The 20902-nt window shown below is 34.1% G+C and overlaps 1 long non-coding RNA gene across 6 annotated transcripts in view; it reads right to left on the reverse strand.

Annotated features, from left to right (window-relative positions):
- Positions 1 to 20902, reverse strand: part of LOC144301721 (uncharacterized) — a 185367-nt gene that overhangs the window by 53420 nt on the left and 111045 nt on the right. For 2 of the 6 annotated variants that reach the window (XR_013368465.1, XR_013368463.1), the window contains 5 exons: positions 20160 to 20209; positions 16508 to 16589; positions 15899 to 16076; positions 8012 to 8202; positions 5328 to 5458 (listed from right to left, as the gene is read on the reverse strand). This is a non-coding gene — a long non-coding RNA (uncharacterized LOC144301721). Of the gene's footprint in view, positions 1 to 5327; positions 5459 to 8011; positions 8203 to 15898; positions 16077 to 16507; positions 16590 to 18168; positions 18251 to 20159; positions 20210 to 20902 lie in introns of those variants that run through there. The other 4 variants (XR_013368462.1, XR_013368458.1, XR_013368466.1 and 1 more) reach the window with 4 other exon arrangements.

The following is a 20902-nucleotide window of genomic DNA, read 5'->3' on the forward strand; positions in this document are numbered from 1 at the left end:
CATAATATCATAATAATTCTTATTTCTATCTTATTTTTCCTATTGTTCCTTCTAACTTCTATTAATTCTATCTAGACAGTCTTAATCCGGGCTACAAACTTATTGTATGTTTCCAGAGGTTGTACAATAATGTTTTCTCTACCGAATAATGTATTTGTAGCTGTAGATCATATTCATTTTAAGAATACATTGCTCCGGGACGCCTGGGTAGCTCAGAGGTTGAGCATCTGCCTCCAGGGGTCAAGTCCCACATCGGGCTTCCTGTGAGGAGCCTGTTTCCCCCTCTGCCTGTGTCTCCACCTCTCTGTGTGTCTCTCATGAATTAATAAGTAAAACCTTAAAAAAATAAAAGAATACTTTGCTCCATTTTTTTTGCTCCAATTTTTATTATGTTCATCTTGTCTGATACATAACTTTGTTCTCTTTTCATTTAGTTTGCAAGTTCATTAAAGATATATAATGTGTCTTCTATATTGTCTTTATCCCCTCTACCACTTGACAAATTGAAAAACATTAGCAGAGTCAGAATTTCTTAGCCAAAATATGGTAACAAGTCTCATACTTACTGTTAAAAGTAATACCACATCACACAGAACCCAGGTGGTGTGATATCATTGTGTCTGTTGTGATTATGTAAACAAGACATAGTGAGAGTAAATTTGAATAACATTTATTTAAGGTTTAAGCTGAGAAATTGAAATGCAAATGAATTATACCTTATCAAAAATAGGCAGTCCTTTGAAGTGAATATTGTCATTCTTAGTTGATTTTAATTTGAAATTAGTTCAGTTCCATAAGAATTTATTTTCAGAATTATAACAATGAGCAAATTAATTTAATATATGCACATTTGCAGCTAGAATTCAACTTTTAGGAGGTCGTCGGTTGTACAAAGAGCAGCCATGCTACAACTCCAACTTTACTGGGATCTCATCATTTTGTAAGCTTATGTGTTCTTAATTTAGCTTCATCCCCCCCTTTGTTTCCAGTATGACTGGTAAATTCCATTCATTATATTGTTCAGTTAGTTTGGTTGCTCAAGAGTTTAAAACTATACTAGTTATCCTCTACTTTCTAACACTTTTTGAGTTCATTTTGAACTTTGTTAATCTCAGTATATTTGTTCTCTGTGTGGTTTAAAGGAATAGTTATAATTATCCTCTGAGTTGAAATTGAGAGATGAGAGACTTATTTTCAGCCCAAAGTAATAAATTCCAATAAGTACTGTGGCATGCTCAAAGCACAATCTATGTGATATTTATTTTTGGAATATGAAAATAGCAGATGTTTCAGAAAATTTCCCTGAATGAAAAGTTAAATATGATTTTAACCAGACTTGCATGTGTGTGTGTGTGTGTGTGTGTGTGTGTGCATGCAAAAAATAAAAAAATAAAAAAAATCTGTGTAGGGGTATAATGCATTTTCATGATAAATTTAAAATCATGAATGGGTAAATTCATTTAATAAAAATCTATTCATGCAACTAATGATATAGCTCATATTATAGTAAAAAGAGCAACATAAATAAATCTTAGAATATAATTTGGAAAATGTATCACAATGTACAAATTTACAAAATTCTCTGAGTATGAGAACTGAGTTTTTTTAACTTATTATTATACTAAAAAAAAGCACATAGCATGAAATCTAATCTGTTGACAAATTGTCAAGTGTAAAGCATATATAGTATTGTTAACTACATGCACGTTGTTGTACAGATCTCTAGACTTTTTCATCTTGCATGACTGAAAATTCTACAACCATCGAGCAGCAATCCCTAGTTCCTCCTCCTCCTAGCTCTTACCAACCATTTTTCTATTCTCTGCTTCTATGACTACTACAGATACCTTAGGTGAATGGAATCATACAGTATTTGTTTTTCTGTGATTGGGTTATTTCACTCAGAATAACATCCTCCAGGTTTATTCATGTTTGATTTGGAAATCAAAAAAAGGCCTTTGTGTCAGTCTGGGACCTCATAAAAGTAAATACCGAGACACAGTTAAGTTAGATGCCCAGGAGGGTACTGGGGATAAGGAGTAGAAGGAGCACGAGTAGTTAGAGAGAGCTCTGACACTGATGGTGATCCAACTTCCATGAAAGCAGAGGATAAGGAAAGGGATATTGGATAGGGATAGCTTCATACTTGAATGTACCTCTGAGAAAGTGCCAACCATCCCCCAAAGATTTTTCCAGGGTAAATACTGTCTACGAGTGTCCAGTAGTGGGCAAAAGTTGACCAGATACTGGATTATTTGCTGTGTGCAATCATTGAATAGCAAACATTCAGGGAGGGAAGAGTGGTCTTACCTCAAATGGTGGTGTGGTAGATTCCTAAAGTGCTACAGTTGGAGGCTCTTGGCTAATTAATTGTACTCCATGCAGCAGATTATCTCTTGAAGAGAGTTTTGTGTGATGCAGCTCCGTGGCTGCCAGAATTTTATAGAAAATATAGAAAATATCTAAATGTGGTATTTTTGCATCAGTAAATATTTGCAAAATGCCTATGCTATGTCATACAAGAGAACTGTATTTCTAGTAGTTCTTCTTCTGGTCTACAAAAGGTACAAAAGTGCTTATGAAGAGAAAGCATGGATATCATCAATTTTATTGAAGGCCTTATATGTTACCATGTGACCTATAACTTTGTATGGCTGGAGAATGCATGAGATGAGAAGTATGAATGTAGTCTGGCTCTAGATGATGAGAGGCCTCATAAGTCCAAGACAAGAGCTTTGGTTTTTATCTCAAAGGAAACTGTAAACTATTTTAAGAAAAGTATGACAAAAACAGGTTTGATTTTAATACTGTATTAGTGGCTGTCTGGAGAATTATACAGACAGGAAAAGGGTAATTGTGTGAATATCAGTTAAAAGTTATTATTCCAGGAAGAGGATAAAGCAGGGCATTAATAAGGGAATATCTATGAAGAAGAAAAGACATAGACTAGGAAAATATATGGGACTTAGTGAATAGATAGTAACACTGCTAATTAAAGAGATCTAGAAGGAATGGCAAATCTGTTTTGAGTCTATCATTGTCAGCATCCTCATCTTCTTCATCATCATCATCATCATCAATAATGTTTAACTGGAAATGGGCCAAATGGAGGAAATTGGTTTTTTGATGCACTGAGTTTGAATGATCAGCCAGACATGTAGGTGGAAATGCTAATTAGGAGGTGAGAATACAGTCTGTATCTTAAAGTAAGCATCCAATAATTTATTTGGCAATGTTTTGAGTATGATAACAACTAAATAAAAATTTGGAAATAAATATCATTACCTGTGGAATCTAGAAGAAACGAGTGTTAGAAACAGAACTCTTATGTATGTATGTAGAAATGTAAGATGGGAGTCAAAATGGTGCAGAGCAGTGGTGAGCTCTTTCACAACGTGCACTCTCACCAGCATTGTAGTCAACACCAATAATTAACAGATAAGGTTCTGAACATCACCAACTGTGAGATTCAGAGTGCAAAATCATGATCCTTTTTGAAACCTAACAATAATAATAAAAAATTAAATAAATACAATTTAGTGTACACTGGTATACAAAGTTAAAAATAATAATTATTATTAATTATATTAGTAACTTGATAAAGAGGAATTAATTAAGAAAGAAAGATTGTAGATAAAAAAAGAGAAATGAATAAACAATTATGTTCCACAAAAGACAACATTGAGGAGATCAAAACTTATTTTCCAGTTTCATAATTATAAATGAAATTTTTCCTCATATTTTAAGCATTTTTTCCAGTGATCATTGCACATGAAGATTTAAATTTGTTTTCCATTAAAACCAATATCAGAATATGTCAAAACATCTTGAAATTTTACTGTGTGCATTTATATGTTAGCAATCTCTGTATAATAACAAGCATTGCTATTGAAGAAACTGTATTTCAAGTTTGTCAGGTACAAATTGGGCTAAGAATATAGACTAGATAAATTATTAAAATATCTTATAACTTTACTGTATACATATATATTAAATAATATATAACAAATCATTGCTATTGGACACTGGGTCCTAGGCTATGTGAGGATTAAATGAATTAGTATATAGAGAGAAATTAAAACAATGGCTGACACTTAGCAAATAGCAGATAATTATTGCTGATTTTACTGACTACTGTACTTAACATAGAATTCAACAGTTACACTTCAAAGTACTTACCAAGAGAAATGAAAACATATGTCAAAGCTTTGCACACAAATGTACAGAGTAGATTTATTCATAAAATCCCCATAAACTAAAATCAAAAGATAATGGACAAACATGGTATAACCGCTAGTATAATACTGTTCAGGAATAAAAAGCAGGAACTAGCAATGTACACGGTATGGATGAATCTCAAACACATTATAATGAACAAAAGAAGCTAGAAACAAGAGTAGATTCACTATGGTTTCATTCTTATGACATTTTAGAAAATACAAATCTAGTTTTATAATGTAAGAAAGATCGGGGATAGCCTGGGGCAAGATGGGAGTGTGGCTGAAGGAAATATTTTGGGAAATACACCATATCATTTACATAACAGCCTAAGTGAGATATAATTCACATCTTACACAATTTATGAACTTGGAGGATATAATCCAATGTTTTTTAGCATATTCACAGATATGAGCAATCATCATAATAGTTATCTTTAGAACATTTCATCACATCAAAAAGCAACATGTATACTTAACTATCACTTGCCTCTCAGCTTCTCGTTCCTTTGCCACCTGCCCCCTTCATCCCTACCTCCCAAGTCCTACACTACTGCTAATCTGCTGTCTCTATAGATTTGCCCATTGTGGACATTTCATAAAAAATGAAATCATGTATGCTCTTTTGTGACCACTTTCTTTCACCCAGCATAATGCCTTCAAGGTTCATTCATGTGGTAGCATATATCAGTGCCTCATTTCTTTTTACCGCTAAATATCACAACTATAGACTGAATTGTCCATCTGTTCTGTTTAACCTGAAAGTCATACGTTTAACCTAATCCCCAATGTGATTGTACTTGAAGACAGGACTTTTAGGAGGTAATTCAAGTTAACCGAGTTATAAGAGTGGTATCCTAATCTGATAGGCTTGGCAATGCTATAGAAGAGGAAAAGAGAGGGGTGCCTTGGGTAGCTCAATCTCTTGGGCATCTGCCTTTGGCTTGGGTCAGGATCCCCAGAGTCCCTGCTCAGCAAGAGCCTGCTTCTCCTCTCCCTCTGCTTCTCCCCCTGCCCATGCTTTCTCTTCTTCACTCTCTCTCTCTCAAATAAATAAATGAAATCTTAAAAAATTACAAAGAGAGAGAAGAGTAAAAGAGAGAGACTTACCTCTCCAAGGGCATGCACAGAGGTCATTTGAACATACAGTGAGAAGATGGCTGTCTGCAAGCTAGGAAGAGAGTGGTCATCAGAACCTTACCATGCTGGCATTCTATCTTGGAATTCCAGACCCTAGAACTCTAAGAAAACAAATTTCTGTTATTTAAGCCACCCAGTATATAATATTTATATATTTATAATATATATTATTATATATATAATATTTATATAATAAGCAGGCTATGACACCCCCATTGGTTTAGCCATTCATCAGTTGATGGAAATTGGAGGATTGTTTCCATGTTTAGCTGTTATATATAATGCTGCTGTCATTATTTATGTGCAAGTTTACCATAGACATATGTTTTAATAGGTCTTAGGTATATACCTAGAATGGAATTGTTAGGTCTTGTGATAACCCTATGTTTGATTGTTTGGGTTATTTGAGGAATTGCCAAACTGTTTTCCAAAGTTGTCACTCTCTTTTATCTTGCCACCAGCAGTGTAGGAGAGTTCCAATATCTCCATATCCTCACTAATGCTTGTCATTATCTAACTTCTTACAGTCATTCCAGTGAGTGTGAAGTGGTAACTATGGCTTTGGTCCTCATTTCCCTGATAATGATGTTGAGCATCTTTTCATGTGTTTATTACCCATTTACCTATTCTAATTGGATAAATGTCCACTAAAATTTATTGCCCATTTTTTAATTGGGTGGTTTGTCTTTTCATGGTCGAGTTGTAAACATTCTATATACATCCTGGATACAAGTCCCTTATTAGATATATAATTTTTAATTATTTTCCCTCATTCTGTTGGTTGCTATTTCATGTTCCTGATAGTGTCCTTTGAATCACTAAAGATTCTAGTCATCATGAAGTCCCATTTATCTATTTTTCTCTTGTGCTTTTGGTATTATATCTAAGAATCCATTGCCAAATTCAAGATCTTGAAGATTTATACTTTTTTTCTAAATGTTTTGTACTTTTAGCTCTTATATTTACTCATGATGTTTTATACTTTTTCTAAATGTTTTATACTTTTAGCTCTTATATTTACTCATGATACATTTTGAGGTATTTTTTTACATAGAACAAATTAAGGTCCAACTTTACCATTTTATTTATGGCTATCCAGTTTTCCCATTACCATTTACTGAATGTCCTATTGCCTCCTCATTGAATGATCTTGGTATCCTTGTTAAAAATCAGTTGACCATAAAGCCAAGAGTTTATTTCTGGAGTCTCACTTGTATCCTATGATCTATCTTTATGCCAGTACCACAGTGCTTTAAATTACTATTGCTTTGTAGTAAGTTTTAAAATCAGGAAGTGTCAATCCTCCAAATTGTTCTTTTTCAACATTGGTTGGCTATTCTGGGTCCCTTGCATTTCCATATAAATTTTAGGAACATCTTGTCAATTTTTATAAAGAAGCCATCTGGGATTCTGATAGGGACTGGGTTAAATGTATAGATCAATTTGGGCATTGTGTCTTCTTAAAAAAAAACATGTCTTTGTATCCATTACTGTTTTTTTAAAATAAATTTAGTAAGATTTTCAGTATTTTTTTTCTTCTGTCTCTATCTCCTCTCCTCTGGTGTTCCCAATATTTATGTGTTGGTATACAAATGATGTCTCACATTTTTCTGTGACTCTATCTTTTCTTCATTCGTTTTGTCTGTTCTTTGAACTCATGTGTCACGTTTACACATCTTCAAGTTTACTAATTATTTTGCAATTCAAATCAATTATTGAGCCTCTCTGGCAAATTTTTCAGTTAAGTTTTGTTGTTGTTGCTGTTCTTCTTGCTGCTGCTGCTTCTTCTTCTTCTTCTTCTTCTTCTTCTTCTTCTTCTTCTTCTTCAACTAGGCTCCATGCCCAGCATTGAGCCAAACACAAAGGCTGAGATCAATACCTTACCAGAGATCAAGAGTCAGATGCTTAACCAACTGAGCCACCAGGTGCCCTAAGTTTTGTACTTTTCAAATCTAAAATTACTATTAGGCTTTTTAAAAAATCATTTCTTTCTTTTGTTATATTCTCTATTTGATATGATATTATAGTTATATCTTATCTTCTCATGGTTTTCTTTAGTCATTTGAACATGTTTATAATGACTCCTTTGAAGCTACTTTGTACAATAAAAAAGTGAATTATACCTTTTCTTTGCATGCTTTGGAAATTTTGTTAGAACTTGGATATTTTAGATAATTGTAGCAATTTTGTGTATTGGCCCTCCTCCTCTATGGGGCTCATTGATATCATTTCTTTACTTGGTGACTGGCTATGTTATTTTAGTTATGTTTATTTCACCCTGAAGTGTAATTCTAAGGGTATGCAGTTTGGATATGCCTTGGGATGACTAGTTTAGCAGAGATCTCTTTTACTATCTCTTTCTCTGACCACACCTGCCCATCAAGCTCCACAAAGTACCAGCTGCTTCATCTATTGTTTTCCATAATATCCTACTGAATAGATGACTTCACAGGCTAATCCAGTTAAATCTGGGTTTCTATAAAAGGATTGTTCCTGAGATCAGTGTTTGAGATTTGTTATTACCCAAGGGGAGTTTGGAGGGTGAGGGAGTCTTCCCTGCTTCTTTCGAGCAAACTAGCTGGCCTCTATCTCCAATGAATCTGCCAATCCCTCCCAATTGCGATTCTCCACAACTTTCATTGTTTTTGAGTTACCTTAGGCTTGAACTTCTACATAGTCTGTTGCAATTAAAGTTAATTCTTTTGGGGGCAGTTCGGGTGGCTCAGCGGTGTAGCGCCGCCTTCAGCCCAGGGCATGATCCTGGAGATCCTGGATCGAGTCGGGTTCCCTGCATGGAGCCTGCTTCTCCCTCTGCCTGTGTCTCTTCCTCTCTCTGTCTCTGTCTCTGTCATAAATAAATAAATAAATAAATAAATAAATAAATAAATAAATCTTTTTTAAAAAAAAGTTAATTCCTTTTGGAAATGATTTGGAACTGTTTTGAAGGCTAATTCTCTTCCCAGGCAAATTCTCTAATTCATGGTTCTGGTGCTAGGAGCAGGAACAACGGTGTCTTTCTGAGTGATACTCTAGCTTTAGGAGTTGAGTTCTTGGTGGATGGGTGGAAAATAGTCCCAAGTCTCTTCAACTTGCCTCTTTTTCACACTCATACCCACTTCATGAGCTGAGGAATAAGAGATCATGACTCCAGTAGTCTCGGTAATGTTTCTCCCAAAGTAAATCTTTGCACTCATGAAGTCAAATTTTTCTATTTGTTTTCTCATGCTTTGGGTGTTACATGTAAGAATCCACTGTCAAACATTAGGTTGGGGGCTGGCGGCAAGAAGGAAAACCTCACCTCTTGACTCACTTGTTATGTAGCCTTCCCAGTAGGTAGCCAGTGATAGAATGAGAAAAGCTGATATCCTGCCCCTCCTGGGAAGATAACCCACTGACTGGGGACTAGAGGGAGAAGAAGGCCTGTGTTCTTACTGTACTAGACTGAAACAGAGTTTCTGCCTACCTGAGCTAGGACTGGGGAGGGAAAATGCATTCTCCGTTTAGAAACCATAGAGTCTCACAGCTCTTACTGATACTCAAGATTTTCTTGAATGAAAGTTTCTTCATTTGCTATATAAACTTAGGGCTAATTTCAGAGACTTCGAATGTTTTTTAAAATAATTTTCATCAGTTTTTTGGGGAGCAGATCCACAAAATGCCTCTGCTTTCATGGCATTAGGAGCTATACTCCATATCTTGAATGTAAATATCATCACATAACTGTGTAAATTAGCCAAAAACTCAAGGAAATATACCCTAAATACAGGTGTATTTTATTGTATTTAAATTATACTCTAACAAAGTTTATTTTCGTTTTAATTGCCAATTTAAGAGGAAGAGGAAAGCACCAAATTAGCACTGTATTAGTAGTTTAAATATTAACATAATTTAAGAATTTTAATTCATTTTGTTGTGAAATCAAAAGGATGGGCCTTAATGCCTCTCACACTGCCAAGAATTATGATGTTGCTATATTACTGAAACATGTAATTTTCATATCCCAGATATACCAGATTATATGTCAAGGAGTCAAGTATAGAACCAGAATTTGTGGGGTTTAATTTTATACAACTTGAGAGTACTCTTTAAGAAAACAACCCAAAAAATATCATACATTGTAAACTTTGCAAATATATATTTTGGTAGTTATTTGTTAGCAATATATGATCACATAAACGCAACTGAAGCTTGAGCTTCATGTCATATCTGCTTCTTCCAGGAATGATGTGTCCCAGGACTCCTTTCTAATGCTATGTATTTTCCCAAATGTCGATCACTTGGAACAGCTGCTATTGTGATTTCCAACATTGCTCTTGGTAAATAAACAAACAAGAAACATAATTCTGGGACATCTTTAACTTACTACTATTCTAGTGTTGCATTTCATAAGGATATAAATAAGAAACTTGTTTTGTGACATCTTTGATTTGCCACCATTTAGTGAGTTCATTTGAAGACTATCATCGGTATACATGGAGTAAATAATTTTACTGTGGTGGTAGGAGTGTCATTCAACTTTATTTATTTATTTATTTATTTATTTATTTATTTTAAAGATTTCATTTATTTATTAATGAGAGACAGAGAGAGACAAGCAGAGACATAGGCAGAGCAGACTCCCTCAGGGAGCCCCATGCAGGACTTGATCCCAGGACCCCAGGATCATGCCCTGAACCAAAGGCAGGAGACCCAGGCGTACCCAACTTGATTTATTTTTAACCAATCTAATATGTCATACTTCTCCAGAAGAAATAAAACATTTATTATTTAGAATTTTGGGGGACACCTGCGTGGCTCAGCAGTTGAGCACCTACCTTCCACCCAGGGAGTGATCCTAGAGTCCTGGGATCCAGTCCCACATCGGGCTCCTTGCATGGAGTCTGCTTTTCTCTCTGCCTGTGTCTCTGCCTCTCTCTCTCTCTGTCTCTCATAAATAAATAAATAAAATCTTAAAAAAAAGTATTTAGAATTTTTAGTGTAATATATCTCCTGTTAATATAGAGGATACCACTTAAATAAAACTAAATAACATTTAAAATTGTTGAGAGCCATAGGGCTAAGACTAGACCATAAGAATATAGAGAAGGTGACAAAACTTGAGACTTCTAACTCTGGGAAATGAACAAGGGGTAGTGGAAGGGGAGGTGGGTGGGGGATGGGGTGACTGGGTGACAGGCACTGAGGTGGTCACTTGATAGGATGAGCACTGGGTGTTATACGATATGTTGGCAAATAGAACTTCAATAAAAATAAATAAATAAAAAGAATATTTAGAGAATGGGAGGACAACTCCAAAATGGTAGAGGAGTTTAACCTATGTAACACAACAAAGAGTTTAATAGATGAAAAATAAGAAGTGTAAAGAATTCTAATGCAGATAAATAGGGTCTATTTTTTTTTTTTTTTATGATCCAGGAGAATAGAAAAAGGAAAACTGATTAAATGATAAACTTTCTTCATTTGTAATAACACACAAAACCCAGATGCTGCTGAGCAATTACCATTCATATATGACCTGAGACATCAAATAAACAAATAAACCTGAAGACACGAAATAAAGTAAAATTTATAAATAATCTTGTTACTTATTTTCTGCCAGACTCTCTGCTAGTTGTGTTTTGCCTGCAGTAGAATCCTGTAAGTCAAAGGTTAACCTTTTCCTTTGATGGGGACATTAGGATACCGTTCTATTCTAAAAGATTCATATGTGATTTCTTAAAAGGACTAATGAATGACTTCCACAGAAATATCAGTAGGCAATTATATCGTTACTTTTTATTTTTGAATTTCTGTTTCCACTTCTGCCTTTTCACTAAAGAGCATAAAATAAAACAGCAATGGTTCTCCGTTATGTAATTCATAGATCCTATTTTTCCACTGGACATGCTATTAGGTTATTAAATCTATACACTCTCTAGGGCAAGGTAGTTTAAATAGATAATTTGATTATACTTCCCCTTGTCTTTTTTTAATCAAATGCCCCCAGCAGGAAAGATATATTCAAATAGTGTGTGTATTATAAATTATAATATTCACTGTTAGATATGTAATATAAATTACTTTTATATTTTCATTTAAGTCTTGCTAGGCACTTGCTGTGTGACCTTAGGCAAGGTACTTAACCATTCCAAACCTCATTTTTTCTTTAAATAAGAAAATAAATTCTATATATTTACTAATGTTCTTGAGCACCTTTATTTATTTTTATTTATTTTTTGATGGAATGCAATTCAGTGCTTAAGTGTAAATGCTATTTATTTCTATGGACCCATGGAGTTGCACTATTATGTAAGCTCTTAGGAGACTAAATAGCATGGTAATGAGCACAAGCTTTTATGTTAAGTTGCCTTGGGTTTGAAATGTAGCTTCAATATTTATTAAATTTGTGATTTTGGGAAATTAATTAACTTCAATGAAGAATATTTTTATATGAAATACAGGCATAATAACAGGTGTTGAAAGATTAAATAGGCTTAAGTATGAGAGTTCAATTCAGCTAAAAGTCAATAGGTCTTATTACTGTCATTACATACTATACTTCATATAAAATATACTTTATAAAGAAAAATATGGATTTTTGTCTTTGATTTTAGACCATATTGATTATAGAAAAGAACAAAGAGTTGGAGGATAAAAAGGTCATATTTTCCCCCCAGAACTTCCTGTCTTGTCTTTCTTACCTAGAAGATTTTGCATGGCATATTTTCTTGGTACAAGGAAGCTTGATACGATACTTAGAGTATATTTATAGCTCCCAAATTCAGTATTTCTTTGGGAGTAAAAATGAGTTGGAATATAATCACCTATTATTTAGGAGAGATATGCTACAAAGATTTTTCTCTCCCTCATTTTTTTCTTTTCTATAAGACATTATAAAAACACACCTTTTCCTTATAAGTAAACACTATTAAAAATAATAGGACACAATCAATAGGGTCATTGACTTATTTAAAAATAACTGCTAAAAATTAGAATTCATTTTTCATCATTAACTTAATAGTATCTGCCTCTAACTCCTCAGTGCTCGCCACAGAAAGTTACTAGCTTGGAACCATAGGAAACTGCTTTTTAGCCTTGGAAATAAAATAACTATTCCTAGAATTTTAAAGAAAGATGTCACTCAATTCTGTATGTCATATTTGTTCTTAGGCACAGAATTCTTTAGTAACTTGTATCTGGCTCATACTGATTCTACTTCACATCTTACATATTTACTTTAATTTTAAACTCCAGTGCAAAGCAATGTTACATCAATATTTAGAGTGCTGATGACTGGTGATGGCCATACTCAATCTTATGTCAACAAGATATGTCATTTGATGGGAGCCAATTAAGATCAACGTCAACACATGGCTTCCCAACAAATGACATGGTAAATTCTTGGCAGAATTCTTCCCATTCATCGCTGGAAAGACATATATTTCCTTGCAAGTTGTTTTGGGTAGGAATCTAATAATGTGTTATCTAGGTCCTTCTTTCATTAATTTCCAGTCAATGACAAGAGCGATAATTAAAAGGAATGTGCTATTTCCTGAATTAGATGAGGGACTAACATATTCTAAACTAATTTGAACGCAAAAAGAAACATTGCATGTTAAAAAAAATAAGTGCTTTGAACTTAAACAGCCATGTTTATGAACACAATTATGGGAAAGCAACAATGACATCAAAACAGAGATTAAAGAAGTTTTTACTGACCAGGAAAATGCATGGATATTCTACAGGAATGGAGATTGAAGATAGTTATGAAAAAGAGAGGAAAGGGGAGAAATCTCTCTGAACATAGAGTGAAGTAACCAACTCCATTTCACTAGGAATCCTTCTCTTCATTCAATCCAGTATTCATGTAGCATACCCTCACTCCTTTCATAACCCATTTCTAAGGTTCCAAGAATTGGAGCAGTAAAAAGAAGTGAGATGTATGAAATGCATATAGAAATAAGAAGTGCAAAAGGGTAAAGAAATTAAATCATTTTAAGGCTTGTTCCATTTTCAAAGTCAGGCAAAATTGCTTCTCTGGACTCTCTATTTCTGCTTTTTGCCTTTACTAATAGAAGGCCTAAAGTTTTCATAGTAATTTAAAATATTTTCCCTTAACATTTTTTTAAAGTTATTTTTTATTAAATCGAATATTTATTTTAATTTTTATTTCATATTTGTTCTCTTTAATTCTGCAATTTATGTTTAATTTCACCTTTTATATTCAGAATGTTTTCACAATCTATGAAAAATTACACCACTGCTGAAAATAGTACTAAGATCACTGTCATATGAGTAAACTTCAATATGTTAATGTATTAATGACAAAGTCATCTGTGTTTTCTGCCAACTTTTAATTTTCCAGAAGTAAATAAGAGGGTTATTATTACATGGTATCTATTTAAGTTATGATTTACTATATTAATACACTATTCTAAGAAATGTTTTTCCCTCATACAATGATAAAACCATGTTAGTATATAATTCCAGCAAAAAGGAAAAATGAATGGTAGGTTAGTTTACCAAGTGGTTACTAAGTAAGACAAAATATAATACCTTAAGATCAGAACTAGATTTTTGGGCTTTGTTTTCATGGAATTATCTCTAATATGAAGATAATACTGAGTAGCCCAAAATAGATTTGTGCTGAAAATTTAAGGGTATAATATAATCATATTATATTGGTACATAAGTCACTTGTGTATGCACAATAAATTGTATGACAGAAGGGATATATAAAAATGTGATTAAGTGATTTTTGAGCCAGGCATTTGTTTTTTTATCCAAAAGTTAAAAAAAAATTACTTATTGAATTGTATGATAATTATCATACAGTTTTTTTTTGTTTGGTTTTTTAGTTTTTTGGTTTTTTGGTTTTTGGGTGTTTTTTTTACTTAGATTCAGTGTAGGTCTCTATCTAAGCATGTTTGCAATAAAGCAGTATATTTTTCTATGTAGCCCACACTCTAATTAGTACAATCTAATTTCTAGCTTAACAGAAAACCACAAGTAGCATATGGTTTAAAACATTTTATTGTTAACTACTAAGTTGTATGACTCACTGTAAAACAAAAATTAAATCTTTCTTTACTTTGATTCAGACTCACTCCCTGACTTTTTATTTTTACCAGATAATTAAATAAACAAGATGAAATGAGTAACTTAATTTTGTTAGAAATTAGGGGTAATTTAAGTTTGTGAAACTACTTTTCTGAGATACTGGAATGTTGTCCTCATATCAACCCTATTTAACTTGCTAGTACCTAACTTCTCTTTATCTTTGATATTTATATCAAACATTTATATCAAATTTATATTACAATGTATACACTAATAACAAATAAGTACATTTGTATGTAGATTTCTTTGAAAGGCATTTTTAATGTCCTAGGACTGTCTCTCTCACTTTAAAAAATATGATAATTTGATGTACTATGATCCTCAAATATGAAGAATAAGCCTGAAAGACATTTCATCTTTATAGCATGCCTTTTGTAAAATAGAAACATAATTTAAAAACAATAATTCTATAGTTGGTGTTGCATAAATATGGGCACAGCATTTTGCTCTAAAGTTATTGAAAGGATGTACTGATGCAGGTACAATCTATGATCAGAAACAAACAAGTTGTACAGAGACCCAACCATAGACACCATGGAAGTGCCTTTCATTTTCAGTTCCCTTCTATTTTATTTTCTACTTTTCTATGCTGTATTTAGATTACTGACAATTTATCCTGTCACTTCGCTTTCTGACCATGGGGCAATTAGGCTTATTCCCTTTTTCAAATTTGAAAGGCAGTTGTTGACTGTTACATTGTTCAAGACAGGAGTGTCTATGAGAATAACCCAATTTTTCATTTGCTAATATGGATCACCAACCCCACGTTACTAAATAAATAAAGGTCTCCTTCCCACCAGAACTGAATGTGCTGATGATACAGCCACATATGATTTCATTTATATAAAGCTCTAGAAAAACAAATTAATCCTTAGGGAGAGACAGCACACCTATATGCTTTTCTAGCAATGAAGGAAGAATTGGGAGGAATCATATTAGGGTATAAGAAAACTTTTAAGGTAATGAATATGCTCACTTTCTTGTCTGTGATGATGATTTTATGGATGCCTGAAAATATCAAAGCTTGGGGCACCTGGGTAACTTAGTAACTGAGTGTCTGCCTTTGGCTCAGGGCATGATCCCAGAGGTCCCACATTAGGCTCCTTGCATGGAGCCTGCATCTCCCTCTGCCTATGTCTCTGCCTCTCTTTCTGTGTCTCTCATGAATAAATAAATAAAATATTTTAAAAAAAGTGGATCTTAAAAACAATACTGAACAATAAAGAAACAATGTGAAAAAAATAACTTACAAAATTAAAATATAGTAGAAACAGTTAAGTCACCAGAAGTTTATGTTACATTATTCTAGTTTATACATGTTTCTAGGATAAAAGCTAAAATCAATTATTTAGGAAGTAAGCATGTTGTTTATTTATGGAAAACCCTAAGAAATATAAGAAAGGGAGAATGAAAAAGATGGCTAAAAAAATAATCCAAAGTACCTCTTAGTTTTATGTTCCCACAAAAAAGATGGTGAGAAAAGGATTTGGGTGAAAGTGGTTCATTGAGGAGGTGAGCTGAAGGCACTCCATAGGAAGGGAGAAGTATAGGTTCAGAGTTGTTCCTTGGGTGTTAACTTCCCTGTTGAATGGAGAATGAAGACCCCAGTGCAGACGACATCTTTAGACAAAGATTTAAAAAAAAATAAGCTTTCAAGTGATTTTTTGGATTGTTTAAGAAAATATGGACATAGATTTTTAAAAATAATTTTATTTCCAATTAAAACTTGCTTTGTTCTTTCCTATATGCATTTTAGAAATATATTTCGAATTTCTCTGAAATATCAGCAGGAATTTTGAATAGATTTGCATTTTATCTATAGTTTTATTCAGATAGATTTGATACTTTAATAAGATTGACTAAAAGGTTATTTATATTAGGAAAAACAATTATTATAATTAAATAAATTGACATATTAAAGTAACCAAATTATTATATAGATAGCATTAAAAAAGGGTTAAATAAATAAAAATATTTAAGACAAACATCCATAGGAAACTTAGAAAATTATCTGCTAGTGATTATCTTTGGAAAACTTAGAGCAAACATACTTGTGATGGACCACTGGAAAAATCAGGAACATGACAAGAATGGCTATTTCCATTGCTTCTATTCAGCACTACACTGGAGATCCTAGGCAGTAAAGTAAGACAAGAAAATAAAATTAGAAGTACAAAAATTGCAGGGAATAGATAAAACTGTCATTATTTGTAGATGATATGATTGTGTACAGAGAAATTCCTAGGATCCATAGATAAATTATAAGAATAATAAGAAAGTTTTTCAAAGATGCTGGATACAAAATCAATGTAGAGATCCATTTATTTTCTACTTACTAGCAATAAGCAGTTTACAAATGAAATTTTGAAAGCTACTGTTTACAATGTTATGAAAAAAAGATATAAATTGTCTAGAAAGAAATCTCACAAGATATGTGGGCATCTTCTATGGGAAAAATCACAAAACTTTATTGAGAAACATTTAAAAAGACTTAATTAAATAGATAAACATACTTATGGATTGGAAAGTGTAATATAATTAAGATGAAATTCTTTCCAAACTGATTTATAGATCCAATGCAATTACAGCCAAAAAAAAAAAAAAAAAAAAAAAACTTTTTAAAATATCCAATATTTTTCTTTTCTTTTTTTTTAAGATTTTATTTATTTATTCATGAGAGACACACAGAGAGAGAGAGAGAGGCAGAGACGCAGGCAGAGGGAGAAGCAGGCTCCATTCAGGGAGCCCGATGTGGGACTCGATCCCAGGTCTCCAGGATAACACCCAGGTTGCAGGTGGTGCTAAACCGCTACACCACCAGGGCTGCCCATCCAATATTTTTCTCTTGAAAAACAACATGAAAGCATGCATTTTCTTTACAGATAAAGGATTTACTATTAAGCTATAGTAATTAAAATAGTATAGTATTGGTTTTAGAGAAAAACTAATAGGATAGAATAGACTAAGCGGCCCAGAGGCAGGCCCCCATGTATATGGAAACAACATCTGACAGAGTGACACTGCAAAGTAGTGAGGAAATAATAGCTTTTTCAATAAATAAGTGGAATGATGAAAATTGGTTCTTCTTATGGGATGATATAAAATGACTAATATGGTACATCATAAATAGCAAAAAAATGTAAACAATTATAGATATTGACAAGGTCACAAATTTCACTTACAACAGAGTTGGCCTATAGTTTTTTTTATTTGCCTTTTTTTTTTTTTTTTAAGGCCATTGACAAACATTTGATTTTCAATCCATTCTTAAAAGTTGGCTACTTACACAGTTTTTGGACAGATACTGCAAAATTCAATGCCTCACCTTTTTTTGGTACCTCATCCCAATCCATTACATGTAAGAATCTTTTTTTTTTTTAAGAAGTTTATTTATTTATTCATGAGAGACACACAGAGAGAGGCAGAGAAATAGGTAGAGGGAGAAGCAGGCTCCAATGCAGGGAGCCCAATGTGGGATTTGATCCTAGGACTCCAGGATCACACCCGGAACCGAAGGCTGATGCTCAACCACTGAGCCACCCAGGAGTCCTTATATGTAAGAATCTTAATAACTCTATCATAATTGGATGCCAAGGATTATCACTGCCTTACTGAAGTGATAGCCCACTAGCTAGCTTAGCCTTAATGGAGGGCTGTGGTAATAAAAGATCACAGACCGATATCTTATAAATAACAGAAATTTATTTCTCACACTTCCGGAGACTGGAAGCCTATCAGGGTGTCAGCATGGTCAGGTGAGGACTCTCCTCCGGGTCACAGACTTATTGTTGTCTCTGTATATAAGAGAGGGGGAAAGAGCGCTCCTTGAGGTCTCAGTTGCAAGGGAATAGTCCTATCCGAGTCTCTCTTCCTAAACAACCCCCCTCCCCCAAAGCCTCACCTCGTTTATTACTACCTCTGTGGGCATTATGCTTTCAACATACATATTTTGGAGGCACACATTCAGTCTATAGTAATCATCAGTCCACTTCCCACCAGCCATAGGTACTAATTGTTGCTTCCCTGTCAGTGATATAGTTCCAGAATCCCACTGGAGAGTGTCCTGTCAAGAGTTACTTTTTATGGTTTCTCTCCAAGTAAACCATCTCTGTGTGCTGTTGCTTTGAAAACCTTTGTTTTTTAGATTTCCCCAGGAATGGGAATAAGGAACTGACCAGCATAAAACTAGAGATAAGTGAACATTAAATGGTGTGTTAAGCTGGCCACTGCTGTGGGTAACTGGGACTTTCTCCAGTGTGGATTCTCTGAGGAACCATTTAGAATGAGTCTTAGACTTGCCTTCTCAAATGCGATCAGGAGATCAAATACAGAACACACAATTAACCTTGAACTTCAGATAAACAATATTTTTAATATAAGTCCCAAATATTGCATGCAATTTATTTATAGTAAAATTTCATGGGATGCCTGGGTGGCTCAGTGGTTAAGCATCTGCCTTCGGCTCAGGTCATGATCCCGAAGTCCCAGGATCAAGTCCACATCGGGCTCCCTGCATGGAGCCTGCTTCTCTCTCTGCCTGTGTCTCTGCCTCTCTCTCTCTCTCTCTCTCTCTGTGTCTCTCATGAATAAATAAATAAAATTTAAAAATAAAATAAAATAAAATTTTTGTCTGAAATTAAAATGATGGTGTCTGGTATTCTTATTTGCTAAATATGGCATACTTGCCTATAAGGAACACAAGAGAGTATTTATATATCAGCTTTTCCTCTCATTTGGTCATTGGTTGCCTCTTCTGGTGTTAATTCCATTGAATTTTCAGACTTATGGATAAGTCAGAATGCTCCTTGAGTAGTTCTCACATGCGTTCCATGTAGAAAAGTCCACAACAGGAAGCAAGAGGCATATAACATACCAGAGGCCAAGTGTAGTCAAGTTATACCTGCACAGACTGACAGCCCTAGCCTAGTAGCAACAATGGTGGCCAAAAACCATGTGAGTTTAGGCACAAAGCTCTACCACTCACAGTTACTTAAAATTCAGAATTTATCCCAAACAGCATAATCACATGTATCAGATTTCTAGCAAGAGGTTTTTCTTCTCATGGCCCAGTCTGGTGGCATACTTCTATTATATATTCGCTAACACAATCACAGAGTTTCCTAGGTCCACTGATGGACTGTACACCTTCCAGCTTTATGAAGGGACCTCTATCCCAGATCCCTGAGTGTATGGGGCTGCTTTCTAAGCTACCAAACCCCTGCAACATGGAGGACACAGCTAGATGATTATCAGTGTTGTGTGCCTGTTGCCTTCAACTCTCTCCCATTGCTCTGATTTGGAGTTAGTTTTTTGTTTCTTTCAACCAGGATTTTTATTTTTGTTATGGAGATAGACTCAATCTTTTTATATGTAGTTTTTTCCTGTGGTGGGTTTTTCCCCCTAGCAATTCTGTGGTTGGAATGGGAGAGTGGCCTTTCCATTTTAGCTCAGTCTTTTATAAAAACAAGAAATTCATCTAGTCTATTTTTGTTGTGATCCATGCCTACAAAAGAAAGGCCTTGAGTTGCCAAGTGGTGTTTTTCTGGAGTGGTTTTGGAGAACATGCATGAATTTAGACTGTTTTGTCTGATGGCCCAGCCACATTAATCCTGGAGCCCAAGCCCATTTCCTGCTAGCTCTAGTACTCTCGGTGTCTCTCAACATTACAGAAAGGAATGCAATGACAGAATTTATTCCTCTTACCTCTTTTGGATAAAGATGTTTGGGTTGATGGCCAAGGATAGTCACTCCACCTAAAAGTGTCAGAGCAAGGGAAAAAAGTGCCTGTTCAGAAAATGATGAAATACACTTTTTGGTTCACATAGAAAGAGTCTCACATGGGGCCTCTGAAGTTTCTCTTGGCCTCTTTTCCTGCTGTCTTTTCCAACCCTACATTCTTTATAGCCTCATCATCCAACCTGCCTTAGCCAGTTTGGATAGGTAACTGTGGATCACTAGATTCTTTAGAGTGACTAAAAAAAGACAGTGACATTTACCTTGCTAATACTAGTAGTCATTCATGATATAATGTTGATTGTCTAACTAAAATCCACCCTGTGCCTGAGGATGTTGGGATAGCACAGAAATTCTAATAGGGCAAGTATTCCACACTATGTGTAAACGTATGCTTTTGTATGCCTCCTTTACACATACACACGTGTATTTACATATATACATATAGATATGTATAAATGATATAGAGATGGCCTCTTAAAATAGATTCTCTTTATCATTTAGAATTTGCTGTCTCTGTATCATTTTTTTACAACACAAAAATAGTATTTAAACTTCTTAGATGCTTTTTCTTACCATAAAAATCTACTTTACCCAAATTATTGCTAAAGTATAAAAGTTCTAGATGTTTGTCACTATATGTAATGTAATTTTAATGTTAGAAAAAAATCCATGAACCTAAACTCTAAAAAGAAGGATATGTTCTCCTTTAG

This window comes from Canis aureus, chromosome 30 (genome assembly GCF_053574225.1).
Source record: "Canis aureus isolate CA01 chromosome 30, VMU_Caureus_v.1.0, whole genome shotgun sequence".
Lineage (NCBI taxonomy): Eukaryota > Metazoa > Chordata > Mammalia > Carnivora > Canidae > Canis > Canis aureus.